At 42.6% G+C, this 14,763-nt stretch overlaps 2 pseudogenes; both read right to left on the reverse strand.

Annotated features, from left to right (window-relative positions):
• Positions 1-2,618: 2,618 nt before the first annotated feature.
• Positions 2,619-4,038, reverse strand: LOC147902030 (uncharacterized; annotated as a pseudogene).
• A 159-nt stretch (positions 4,039-4,197) lies between these two features.
• On the reverse strand, positions 4,198-14,239 carry LOC147902031 (uncharacterized; annotated as a pseudogene).
• Between the last annotated feature and the right edge of the window lie 524 nt (positions 14,240-14,763).

Genomic DNA, 14,763 nt, shown 5'->3' on the forward strand with positions numbered 1-14,763 from the left:
TGCAGAGTACAAGTTAGCTAGCAGGGGGTTGGTTCACCCCCCTACTGGGTTGTTTGGTACAAGGGCTACCTTGCCCTATAAAAGGAGGGGCCATAGGCCCCATTTCCACATCCAGCAGCCAGTAGTTTTGGGAGCAGCCCTCAGGTCTAAATCTAGGAGGCAGAGGAGTCCCACTGGTGATGCAAACCGAGCTCATCTAGGGCTAGAACCTAGGCTGTCTTCTAGGGTAGCAAGGTGCTGAGGTCTTTGGACAGAGAGTCTAGAAATGCTCGAAGTAGAGCACACGGGCTCAGTGATCTAGAGATATCCGACAGGTATTAGAAGTACCTTGTGGTAAGATCAGAGGACTACATCCTGGTGGGACTTTGGATCTATCTTTTTTATTGTGTCCATAGCTTTGAACGAAAATATATCATTTTGGTGGTTTCTATATCTGGCTGGATCAGCCTATTTTCTAGTCTGCACATATATTTGAAGCATAAAGTTAAGAAGTTTGTTATTCCACACATCACATACACTATGTGAGCTCCTGGGCTATTCTATCAGTCTTCTGTTGTGCGTACCCTCTGCTGGTTGATTTCTAACATGGTATCAGAGCCCAAGTAGGAGGCTCACAAGTGTGGGAGCTTGAAGGTAGGGACCTCGCTGAAGGATGACCTTGATCCAAAGGCTCTAGGGAATTGACTTCCACGACTGGAGGACTGTGCCCTTATGAGGAGGGTGACTTAAGTTCAGTTAGGTTTGTACATCTACAAATGGTTAAGTTTGCTTTTCGATTTTGCTGTGTGGTTTAGCAACAAAGATGTCGATTTCAAAAGCAGAAACCTTGTCAGCTCCCTTCCTCCTCTAGTTGAGTTTCTTCTTTCACCATCCCTAACTTTGGAGAGTCCGAGAAACTGGATGGGATTGACTATCCTATCTAGAAGGTGAAGATTCGGAGTCATTTAGTTGCTCAAAAACTATGGGAGCTAACAACAGGAGCGGAGTCAAAGCCGGAGAATATGATGGATATAAAGGGGAGGATGTTATACCAGTAGATGGGAGGAGCTCGAAGCATGGGAGGATAGAGATGCCCATGCCCTGGCATTGATCATAGGGACTACGGCAACCTCTGTGATTACTCACATCTAGATGATTGACACGTCAGTAGAGGCGTGGGTCATTCTGAAGGATCTGTATGAGATAGATAATGCATCCCGGATCTTGACTCTTCATCATCAACTCTCTACCATCTACATCACATAACTGATAAGAACCATTATTATATTTCATCACTATACGATAGGGGCCTTTCCATCTGGCTATAAACTTTGTCTTAAAAGTGTCGTCCAGCTAACTATCATACCTTAAGATCATATTTTAAGACAAGATCCCCTTCCCTGATTTTCTTGTCTTTATATTTCAGATTAGCCCTCCACTGATTCTTTTCTTGTGTCTGAGCAGAGTGCTCAACAACCCTTGTTCTATCCAATTGAGCTTCTTGCATCTCAAGCAGCCTTCTTTTATAGTCATCTTTCGAACTCTCTTCAAGCTTCATTAACATCTTTAATGCTGGAATTTCAACCTCTAGTGGCAACATGGCTTCTTTTCCTTACACGTGATGGAATGGGGATATCTCGTTTGGGAGAGACTAAAACGAAATTGTTTAGACTTCATTCGCAGTTGTAGCTTGAATGAAGAGATTTTAGACTATCTTTTGATTAACCATCTCCTTTAGTGCTAGCCTTAGTCTGCCCTTCACCTTCGGACTGTCGATAGAAACTCAGTACGAAGACTTTGTATAAATGGATGCTCAAGTATGTGTGGGTGTGTGTATGTGTGAGCATATTTTTATACTATGGTCTACACCCATTGTTGGGCACTGATGACATCAGTGGGGATGCCATAGTAGCTAGTCCCTTCTATGCATGATGGAGTTTATGGTTTTCAATCTTACGAGTGACTATCGTGAGATTGAAAATGCACTTTTAGAGGATGAGTTTGGGAAGGTTCTTGGATTCATCTAGGTATATAAAAACTACATACCTTCTTTGACTGTAATCATGTATGCCCACAAAGCCTCTGGAACAACTTGATCCCAACTCTTGCCATGCATCTTCATTATTTTACTCATCATGTTGATTACCTCACCATTGAAATATTCATTCTTGCTATACACTGTGGCATGGTTGACACCTCCGATTACGTTTGATATGTACCAATCGATATTAGTGCGATACTAAAAGAACTAAAAAATATTAAGTGTACGTTTGATACAAAAAGGAGAGAGAGATATTTTAGAGTTTTAGTGTAAGGACATGCTTTTCTTGAATGGACATTCAATGCTTAGAAGATGTACATGACTTGATTCTTGAAAGTTTCAACATAAACATTATACATGTTACATTTGCAAAACTTAAAAGGACCGAAGATATATCATGATTCATGATTCATGTCAAAAGGATTGAAGATATATCATTATAAATAGTAGTGGGTCGTGACTTGTGACATAAGTAGTGAGTACAAAAAGGGGACCAAGGTCTAATATAGATGCAAAAAGTTTTACAAAAAGCTTTACTACTATAGGCAAGAGCCTAGTGCCTAGGTCTTGGCCTCTAGGTATGCCCATCATTGTTAAATCAAGGACTATGATCACTTTCACTAAAGGATGATGAGGATCCATGAGACCCCTCACCATAGTCACCCTCACTAAGAACATTGCCCTCCTCATCATACTCCTTCTCTCTAGCCACAGGGGTGCCTTTAGCAATGGATGTGGTCGATATGCTCCAAGAGCCACGTCTCACATCAGTTCGGGGAGTCGATGGCACAGATGTCCTAATACGGGATGTGGATGCTCTACCACCATGAGTGCCACCAACTGGAATGGTGACCCTTCTCCCAATGTGAGTGTGTGACACTCGTCGATCTATCTCCTCCAGCTTGAAGTAGTGGTCGCTGAAAATCTGGTCTTGATCACGCTCTCTGGTGATACTTCTAAGCTTATTTGCCGATAGCTTGCACTCATCCACATTTACCTGAAAATTTGACATGTGACTGTGCAAGAACCCTCATAGCTACTTTTTGTAGATGAGGCAATTGGAAGCCAAAAGACTCCCACAAAAAAAGATGTTTGATCAAGGAGTGTCTCTTCTAACACACGGTGGAGGCAAATGAGGTTCCCCTTTGGTCATTGTAGTTTGTGAGTTCTTGAAGAAATGTGCCATGCTTGTCCTCATGCAATGCTTTAGGAAGATATTTGTCTCTATCGGAGGCCAAGTCCTCATCTGTAAAGAGAGAGGGGGCCTTGAAAGCAGGATCCATGAGGGCAACAAAACCATGGGTGGGTCCTTTCATCCACTTCCACCTTTGTTGACATGAAAGAGGATGTCATCCCGCTTTGGTGTGGTATCCAAGATATCACTAATGTCCAAAGAATAACGATAAGCTAGACTCGAGAGATTATTAATTAACATTCAAAATCAAAGAAATAAGATTCAATATTAGGACTGTAGGTTTATAAGTTACCATGACGGACTAATATCCGTATCTAGAATGGTGGAGGCGATAATCTCCACAGTGGCTTCTTTCATGAAGTGATGGAGAAGTCCTAAAGTAGCCTCCTTCATGTTTGACAGGCGCAAGACCTTTTACCCTGGCAATGACAATGGCCTTCACCCCTTGCCAAAAAGACTCTCTCAAGGAAAGCTGTTTAATGTCTTTAGCATCTTGTTGAGTTGCACTTGACTCTCCTTCAAGCCATTCTTTATATTCATCGGACATGACTGTCTTTTGATGCTTGTTTTGAACGTCATAGAGCCACTCAAGAAGTAGCCACATAGTAACGAATCATGTCTTTGATGGCTTCTTCAACCCCAAGTCGAAGATGGCAAGAAGCTTATTTTTGGAGTTGATGAAGCTCACAATGGAGCAAGCGTCACTCACAATGGTCTTTAATCACAACAATTTACCTATGTCCTCCGTGAGAAGGTCAAGGCAATGACTAGCACATGGAGTCCACACTATTGAGGTAAACTCCCCTTCAAGTGTGTGACCCATGGACCTACAATTGGAGGCATTGTCCGTTACGACTTGCATCATAATTGGGGGACCGACCTATATGACAAGGACAAGTTTCAGCTTGTAAGATTCAAGAAGAAGAAGTAGATTTGCTTATTGAGATCAAAGAATATAAAGAAGCTAGCTACTACATGACTCTCAACTTACCTCAAGTATAGCATCCCAAATGTGATGATAGATCAAGGAGGCAGTGGTTTTTCTTCCCTTCTCTCCCACATCCATGGCCTGCACAAGAAGTATGTGCCAAGAGGTCAAGAGACAAGAATGTTGATGATGCCTCTCTTCTTTGTATCACACCATCTGTTAGAGAGAATGGAGCATCCATACTTGGCCCACCCAGCACACATGGGCTCAAGAGACTTGTTGATTCTCTTCCTCTCTTCATCTAGCTTCTTGGTACGCATGTCATTGTAGCTAACTCCATCTCACCCTTCACATGGACCAATCGAGGCTATGGCTTTCACCATTCTTCACCACCATTCACATCAAAGCACATGGAAAGAGATATTGCACTCAATGATGGTGCGGGCAATCTCTATTTTAGCTTGTCTTTGCCGCTCCTTCAGGAATGACAATGGACCAAAGAGGCCATCGGTGGCTTGGGCAAGAGTGGCTTGCCTCCTTCTTGTTGCATCGCTTGTCTTTGTTCTATTTGATGCCATGCTAGAGGACATAGCAGCCCTGATAGATGTAACAGAGACATACTGAGAGGCCTCATCGGATGAGGAAATGTCTGGGCACACCATCTCCTCTCATGCCATAGGGGTCTTCTTCCTTTGCTTCAAGGGTAGGTACTTTTGACAACAATCTTGAAAAATATCATCGGGAGTCCTTGTGCATGGTCCGGATTGCCCACCCAACTTACACAAATGAATAAGAAGGCGGGTCACACTACTAGTTTGGATCTTGGAGCAATACTTGCAATGCCACTTGCAAACATTGAACTTCTCTTTCACTCTCTCAAAGGAAGTACAATGCAAGGAAAAGGCTTCATGTGACTGTGGATAGTACGGTGTTGTATATCTATGCTTAATCTTCAATTTGTTACACAACAAGTTAATTAGCTTACTTCTGAACCCTGGTCCTTTATCACTCAGCAACTCCAAAGGTAGTCCAAACCTACATTAGATTTCTTCATGCACGAATTTGCAAAGTTTCCTTAGCATTCACTGCATGGATAGCTCGTGTCTCTGTCCATCTCGAGAGATAGTCTACTCCTATGAGGAGATAACATTTCCCTCTTGCTGTCATGGGTAATGGACCAATTGCATCTATCCCCCATTTCTCAAAAATATTATAAGCAATGATTACATTTCTTAACTTAGGATGTAACACCCTTCTTCCCATTCGTTGACATTGTAGACACGATCTACACCAGTGCTGGATGTCTCTGTGAAGTCAAGGCCACACATATCCTTCCATTAAAATCTTCCTCAGCATGGTTTTAAGGCAAAATTCCCTCCACATATCCCCTCATGATTGGATTATAAAATATGAATTACCTCCTTCTGCCATGGAACTCTCCTGAGTACTAGATCAACCCCCTTCATATAAAGTACATCACCAATGAGACAATAAGGTTCACATGCCTTCACAAATCTGTACCTCTTTCCTTTCGCAACTTCATTTGGAATTAAAACCTTCCTCCTTTGTTAGAGACTCCCTTTGCTAATATAAGGGCTCTTGAACCTTAACTGCACAGATCTGCACTTCATTTTATTACAAGCAACATCATGGGCTTCCTGATTCATGATTCTATTCGCATGTTTTTGTATCCATTTATCAAAATGGTTTAACATTTTCTTGACAATCACAACCCAGTTATTTAAATGCTGATGTTTAGTTTTCCAAATCCCCAATATTTGCTTGACAACACAGAGAATCTCCTCTAATTGTAAGTCTCCTTATCCCCATCTTCATACATTTCTATAGCCCTTTGAATAGGGCTGAATATTCAACCTCATTATTACTACTCACACTCAGCACCAAACTTGTTTTGAGCACTATTTCACCTTGGGGATTATAAAATCACAAATCCACAAGTAGCTTTGTTTAAACTCTTCTTAAATGAGCCATTAAAAAAAAAAAAAAGTATAAAAGTGTCTTCCAAAATGTGCTCCTGCCTTCCTCTATCCATTTTGCATCAAGTGATGGGTAATTTGAAATTTTACCAAGTAGTGACGGATAACTTTACCCTTGAGCTTTCTATCTCTGTGTGCTAGAATCTACTTTGGGACTAGAAGTTCATCCTGTTCTTCCACTTCAGGCTGCACCTCATCATGTAAATCCTTAGGAACATCTCCATGATATTGCTTTAACAAGCTCACATGAAAGGCATTATGTATCTTCCAATGCGGAGGCAACTTCAGCCTGTAAGCTACCTCATTTATCTTTTCAGATACCTGGAAAGGACCATAGTAACACATGTTCAGCTTTTTCTTTCCTTAAATTCTTTAGATACATTTGATATTGGCTGTCCCAAAGATGGTTGTATTTTTGCAGCATTCCCTTCACTAGGGAGAGCCATGCTTGGTTGAACATTAGGCATGGGAGCATATGCTATGGCTTGCATGCCTAGCTGCATTCCCACATTGTCATACATGGCTTGCTTTCTATGCCCAGTTGGTGGTGAAATCAACATAGCATCAAAGATAGAATTTGTACCAAAATATTCAGGTTGCTGCCTCAAATATGGCTGAGGTGACTGAGCCACATTTATGGACTGCACATTATTAGTTTGAGGAGTAGAAGTACCTAAACCAAGGCCTTGTGCTGGCTGCTCACACTGTCGCACTGGCTATACTTTTTGTACCTCTTTCTCAAGTGCTCTTTTGGGGGATTCCTCTCTCTTGGAAGTCACTTTCTGAGTTATTTTTGATGGTTGTCCCTCATGGGAAACTAATGCATGAGTGTGCGGTCCGCCATGAGAAGCTGATGCATGTGTGTACTCACTCTTTCTGTGCTTGTGCTTTCTTGATTTCTTCTTCTTCTTGGCATTTGTTTGCACAATCTGAGCCAAATTTTGAGTCAGCTTAGTCAAAGCTGGCACTGCACTTGCAAGCTATGCATTCAACATAGTAGCATCATCTGACTCACTGCTAGAACTAGTATCACCGTTGAGCTCAATTGTATCTTCATGTGTGGCTTGCTGAAAAGGCATTTGTTGTGCTCCCTACAGCTATACACTAGCTAGATCATTAAGGCTTTCCTACCTTCTCCTTTGAGGAGTTGTGGAGCTCTCTTGCTCATGGGTACTCACCATGTTTATGGTTGTAATATTCAACTGTCAAAAAGTGCAGCAAAGATATCCTTCCACCAAACTACCGAGGCCCACCTCTTGAGAAAGAGTGTGTGGTATCTCGACAATGGAACCAATGAAACCGGCCTCTAATCACTCAGAGGGCAGTGGAACTAAACCTTTAATCACTTTAGCACTTATTTACAGCTCACAAAGCATATCTCACAACCATTAACCATTGCATGATCACCATTTTGGCATTTACCCATTTGTTCACAAACAAAACCACTAAAAAAGGGATGGATGCTAGAATGCCCCTACTCAACAAACATGGACAAGTACACCAGATTGGCCCCAAACACCGTGGCACCCCTTTTGGTATTTCTTTATATTTCACAATGAAATGATTACAAGTTGCATCTCGGAGACCTTCCCTGCAATTGAGCATGTAGCCCCAATTCACTGAGCCTTCGCAAGGCTTTCAAGCATAGAACACCATCACATAAGTGCACTTAACCCATAGGCTCAACCCAAAGGCATTCTCTTTTCCAAGTGCAATTCCATTGGCTGTCTAGATGCAATCACACTGCATCCCAGCTGCACTCTCTTTGAGTGGTTTCCAGATGGCATTCACAAAGCTTTTCAAAGCTCCAAAATAAAATCAGCAAAGTACCCAACCAAAGAATGACTCATGTAGCACTCCCTGGGCACCCGTGAACCAAGAAAGAGGTGGCACACGAGGCCAACCAATAGCTTATGGCAAAAAGAAATTGTAGCAGCAAAATCACAACTCACCAAGCCCTGAAAACTCGAACCAAGTCCTCAATCGCCAAGAGGACATAGTAGCCAATGCCCAATTACATTCTCAGTCAAAGAGGAGTGCAAAGGAAGAGCATTTACAAGAGCTGACCAGCAAGAATTCCACTGAAAAATGCAAAAAGAAGCACTTCTGTTGCGAAGAAGTGGAAGTTCTTGGGATTAAAAGAAGCGTGCTTTAGAGAGGAATGCATCGAGAAGGTTTTGGAGAAGTTTCATCGCTAGAAAGTCCTTTAAACTTGAGAAAAACCAGTCAACCAACACCTGGGACCACCCGAAATTCAATAGAAAGCTGTAGCTTTGCAAGAGGAGAGGCCCAAGGGGCTGTAGAAGCAAAAAGGTCCAGAAAAAGCCACTTTTGCAAATTCAACCAGCAAAAGAAGTGCTCAGCTCTACTCGTTCTACCAAATGCACGGAGGGAAAAGCATATCACTGCGAAGGGGAGGTAGAGGGGAAGCCATCGGGCCAAACGGAAGTCGAGGAATCCAAACGGGTGAGGAGTTATGAAGTAAAACGGAATTCAGCTGAAGGAGGCTGAAAAACCAGTCCAAAATCTCAACAAAGGGAGAAGATGAGAGAGGAAACCACACATGTGAAGTTTAGAAGGCCCAAGAAGGTCCAGGAATGGCAAAGGAGCATGTAGAAGGCACTAGAGCCACCTAGAACTCTAGGGGGGCCACTGAGGTACATGGCCCTCTAGGGGGCCCATTTAAAATGCCACATCATCATTTCCCAACAACCACTCTTTTAATTCCTTGGAATGTCTTTGGCCCTAGGGATTAATTACGCTTATGTGCTAGGCACCATGCCGTGTTTAATTACACATTATTAAGCCCACACTTGGACTTTTAAAACCAAAGTTGTCACAGTCTTGTAGTACATTAAAGTACTTAGAATTTCACACCCCCGTGACACCCCGAGCTTGCGATGGGAGACCAAGATATGAACTACCATGCAAAGGATGACCAGGGACCCTACGATGATCTGATTATGAAGACAGCCTTCAGTGAATTCACCACTACTCTTGATGAAAAGTTTGAGCAGGTTAACACGAATCAAACAGGGTTGACGCAGCAACTCCAAGGAATTCAGACTACACTCACACTTTTGACTAGCATTGTTCAAGCGCTCACACATGTGGATGCCATGGCTTCAGTGTTAGGTCCAAACATCACTCCAGATCCTTTTCTCAGAGATCAGAAGTCTCGTACCAAGGAGGTTGTTGACACTTGGTTGCACAAGTGGCAAGTACACTTCCAGTTTCACCCTTACCTAGATGACAAGAAAATATAGCTTGCAGCAGGGTTTATGTCCAGAAAGGCTTTATCGTGGTGGAAGGAACCCCGACCCAAGCCTGCAACATGGATAGAATTCAAAGGCATCTTCAAGAAAGAGTTGTTGAAGGAGGAAGATTACGATATCGTAGGCAAGCTCAAAGCCCTCAATATGTCCAAGTTGAATTTGACATTTGAGGTTTATCTTTAGAGGTTTCAGGATTTGCAGGCCAGAGCTACAAAGATGGATCCAGTGACCTTGTTAGGTTTCTTTGTGGATGGTGTGCCTGACTCGTACAAGTTATAAATCAAGAACAACAAGTGTACCACTTTGCAAGGGGCCATGAATTATGCATGCATCTATGATGATACCATGGCCAATGCAAAGGGAACCACAGTTGCCGACATGAGTCGGAAGAACAAGAGGAAATTCTTCCAGTCTACCACTAGTAGTGGGCAGTCGAAGTCTTTAGACAACACCTCCAAGAAACATTTGACTTAGGCAAAGAACAATCGTGTCCATTTCCTTCGTACCTTGAAGCTAAAGAAAGAAGGACATTGCTTCATATGCGAGGAGCGGGGCCACACTAGGAATGATTGTCCTAAGCGCAAGAACCAAAAGTAAGCGCGGAGACTGAGGCTCCATGCGGGTCTAGGTACCAAAGCTAAGGGAGCTAATCAAGTTTTGATGACAGGTATTTCTGTAAATGTCATTACTTGCCCAACTTCTTGTAATTGCACTTTTAATAATTTGTTATTTGGTTCCCATGATCTTTTCCGAGTTTATGGAGAAGTTAGGGACCAAAGAGTTCACATTCTCTTTGACCCAGGCAGCTCTCACAACTTTGTTAATTACAAACTTGTGCAGAAGATGGGGCTGTCCACGATACCTAGCGATCACACGTACGAGGTGCAGCTTCCAGTTGGGAAGTAGTTTTGGGATCACAAGATTGAGGCACTTTCTATCCAGCAAGACTACACAACTGCTCTTACGTGCTATGTCATGCACTTGGAACATGTGGACTTGTTAATTGGAATTGAGTGGTTTAAAACCCACAATATTCGGATTGGATGGAAAGAGCATACCCTTTCTTTTTTGGATAAGGACACCCAATTTTGTATTTAGTCTAATGATATTCCCTCTTCTCAAGGAACTATTGTATCTATGATGCAGCTTCAGAATATATTAAAAACTTCTCATTATGATGTGTATCAGTGTGTTTTGATTCCGCTTTCTTCATTTGTTGTCTCTGTTTATAACAAGAATGATTTAAGTGTGTTTGAACATTGTGAATTGAGAACGTTGTTAGATGATTTCATGGATGTATTCCTTGCTTAACTGTCGGAAGGTTTATCTCTTGAACGGGCAGTAGACTATCGCATAGATTTAGTACTTTGGGCTCATCCTATTAGTGTTCCGCCTTATAGGATGAGCTAGCTTGAGGAGGATGAGTTAACTTCACAGCTACAAGATTATTTGAATATGGGCTATATTCGCCCAAGTAAATCACCTTGGAGAGCACTTGTCCTCTTAAGAAAGAAGAAAGATAATTCGTGGAGAATGTGTATAGATTATAAATGATTGAATAAAGTGACAATTAAGAATCGATACCCTCTTCCTCGTTCCAATGATTTGATAGACCATTTGGCCAGAGCGAAGTATTTCACTAAGATTGATTTGTGTATGGGTTATCACCAAATTTGTATCTATGCTAAACACATAGATAGAACCACATTCCAAACTAGGTATGGCCACTATGAGTTTCTCGTATTACCTTTTGGTTTGACCAATGCTCCTGCCACCTTCCAACAAATGATGAACGATTTGTTTCGAGATTTTTTGAACAAATTTGTTGTTGTGTTCTTAGATGACATCTTGGTATATAGCGGAACACTAGAGGATCACATAGGACACCTTTGGATTGTCTCAGTTTTTCTAAGATAGCATAAGCTCTATGCCAAGATGAGTAAATGTGACTTCTTTATGAAGGAGATCATTTACTTAGGACACAAGATTTCTTCCGAAGGTATTAGCATTGATTTGGATCGTATCCAGAAGGTTTTAAAATGTCTTATCCCTCGGACTATGAAACAACTTCGTTCTTTCCTAGGATTCATGGTATTTCTACGGAAGTCTGTGCTTATTCACACATCACGACACCCTTGACAAACATATTGAAAGGTCATTGACACAGGTCTACCCAGTCGATCTCTTGGAATGATGCATTGAACAAGGCTTTTGAAACCTTGAAGTTAACTATCAAGGAAGCACCCGTTCTTGCATTACCCAATCCTACCCGGCCTTATGTTTTAGAGGCCGATGTGAGTGATTTTGCAATTGGGGCAGCTTTATTCCAAGAGGGCAGACCTGGAGCTTTTGAGAGTAAGAAGCTAGATGACACCCAATATCATTGGCCCACACTAGAAAAAGAACTCTATGTAGTTGTGTATGCTCTAAAAGTTTGGAGACACTACTTGTATGGTTCAAAGTTTCTTGTATTGTCCGATCACCAGTCAATCAAGTCTGTGTGTGATGGGTCTGAATTAAGGGGACGGAAGGCTAGATGGGCAGAATTAATGCAAGATTTTGATTTTGAAATACCTTATCGAAAGGGTTCGCTGAATAGTGTGGCAGATGCCTTAAGTTGAGTCAAGTTTGTAAATGCTATGTCATTTACGGAAATATCCTCAGACCTATTTCAATCCTTGAGAGGGCTTTATGCAACTAACAGTCATTTTAGTTCTTATTGGCAGAAAGTCTAGGATGGGAGCTCCATGGTTGACCAAGACTCAGGGATTGTGCCACCTACGGTACAGGCGACGGGAGGTCAGTGGATGATTAGGAATGGCTTGCTGTTCCGAAATGGAAAGATATGTGTGCCAGATGTCATGGATCTTCGATCCAAGATTCTCTGGGAGTGTCATGGTGCTCCTAGTGCTGGACATCCAGGTATACATTGGACTCTGACTCTTGTGAAGCATACCTTTTATTGGCCTTAGATGCGTGCATTTATAGAAAACTATGGGGTACGTTGCCGGGTTTGTCAGGTTACTAAGACAGAACGCCTTAGAAGTGAGGGTTTATTACAACCATTGCAAATCCTGGGTAATAAATGGGAAAGTATTTCCATGGATTTTATTACCGGTTTGCCAAGAATGCGCAAGGGTCATGACTCCATTTGAGTCATAGTGGACCATCTAACAAAAATGGCTAGATTCTTACCTACTAGAACAACTATTTCAGTTGTTTAGCTGGCTCACGAGTTTGTGGCCCACTTGTTTAAGCTGTATGGTTTGCCCTCTAACATAGTCAGTGACAGGGACTCGAAGTTTACAAGTAACTTCTGGACACTTGTTTTTGAGAAGTTAGAAACTACTTTAAGTATGAGTTCCTCAGATCATGCACAATCTAATGGTAGTACAGAGAAGGTCAACCAATTGGTTGAAGATATGCTTCGGGCATATGTTTCTAATCTTAAGACAGTCTTCACGGGAAGATTATCTACCTATCATAGAATTTTCTTATAACAGTGCAAAGCATTCGAGTAGTGGTTGCAGTCCTTTTATGCTTATGTACAGGTTTCAACCTAAGTCACCAGTTGTGGTTGGGTTAAACGGAATCCAAAATGATGCTGCAAAGACCTTCTTGCAAGACATGCAAGAAATGTTGCAGTTTGCCAAGGAGTCTATTAGAAGTGCCCAAGATCAAGACATACTTTATGCTAATAGACATCATTCACCTAGAGAGTTCTCTGAAGGAACGATGGTATATTTGCAAATTCCCAAGGAATCCAAGAGCCTAAGTACTGGTTTGGTTCCAAAGTTATCCCCCAGGTAGTGTGGTCTGTTCAAGGTTATTAAAAGAATTGGACCAGTTGCATATAGACTAGAATTGCCTCCTGATGTTAAAGTACATCCAGTATTTCATGTTAGTAGACTGAAAGAGTTATTGGGTGTGGATGATCAACTTGTTTCTCCTCAAGAAATAATAGAAGTTACAGATTTGACTTTTATTCCACATGAACCTAAGAGTATTCTTGAATTTTGTGATAGACAGATTCGTAATCGAACTATCACGGAATACAAGATCAAGTGGAAAGATCGTGTTGAGGAGGATGCAATATGGGAGACATTACAGAACCTCCAGAGGACATTCTCAAGTTTTTTAGCGAACTTAGGAGTGAGTTCTTAGAGGAGGGGAAGTATGTCATGTGCACGGATTGGTATCTGACATGTACTAGGTACACAAGACTAGCTCAGGTAGCCTGGGGAGACTTATAGCTAGGCAGGCTTGATTCTCGGGTTGAGTGGCAAGGGTACGAACCAGATAAAGGTCTTCGCTATTTTTGGCGCTTGGGGCCCGAGTCTATATAAGGTGCCTAGAGGTTCAGTTCTCAGTGAGCCGATGGGAGCAAGTCTCGTTCCCAGGTGCTAGGCTTGATCCTGGATTGAGTCATGGACGTGCGCCTGCATCATAGCGTAGCCCAAGGCCCAGAGGAAATGCACAAGACTTCCAAGGGGAAACTATTATGAACTTCTAACCTTTCAGGTGCCCCCAACATTCACCGAGACTATGTGGCCTCGGCAAGCTCCACCTTATCGTCCATGCAAGGAACCTCCATGCAAATGCCTAGTAACTTGCGTCCTCTTGGAGGCTAACAATTTTCTCAAGCAGTTGCAGGCCCAATGTATGGAGGAGTAGGCTTCACAACCCCAATGCCAGTACCGGCAACCCAATGGATCCCGCCACCAGGGCCAGCATGCTTGAGAACACCCTATGACCCATTAGGCCCACAATGGCTCCGCCTCCATTAGCTTCCCAAACGGTGCTATCGGATGAGGCGATGCGCATCCTAGTGAATGCACTAGGAAGGGGGGCTGCCCCACCCCTGAGGCTTCATAGTGCCACTTGGTGGTATGGGACACTAGGCTGGTTAGGATCTGGTTGGGAGTTCATGCCAGTAGCTCAGCTCGTGGCTTGGAGGGGACATCTCCTGATTCGGGATCACATCCCGTAGATGTCATGGTGGGTGGTGAGCAACCTGCTCAGTTTCCTCAAGTTTGGTGTATTCTTGTGTTTGCTTGCAGATCAAAGGTTTCAAGAGTGCTGGGGTCGTGTCAAGAGGTAAGCCTCTGAGGATTGAATTGAAAGAAAATACAAGGCCAGTGTTTCAGAGAATGAGAAGGCTCACCCCAAAGCAAGTGGAAGTGCTTCGAGAAGAGGTGGTAAAGCTTTTGAAGGTTAACATAATCTACCCTGTTGTCCATTTAGATTGGGCCAGTCCGGTGGTCATAGTACCTAAAAAAGACGGTAAATGGAGAATATGTGTAGATTATAAGCCACTCCAATGCTTTGACAAAGAGCAATCATTGTCC

The sequence above is a fragment of the Dipteris shenzhenensis genome, chromosome 5 (genome assembly GCF_047967505.1).
Source record: "Dipteris shenzhenensis isolate YYH24624 ecotype China chromosome 5, Dip_SZ_1.0, whole genome shotgun sequence".
Taxonomy (NCBI): Eukaryota; Viridiplantae; Streptophyta; class Polypodiopsida; order Gleicheniales; family Dipteridaceae; genus Dipteris; species Dipteris shenzhenensis.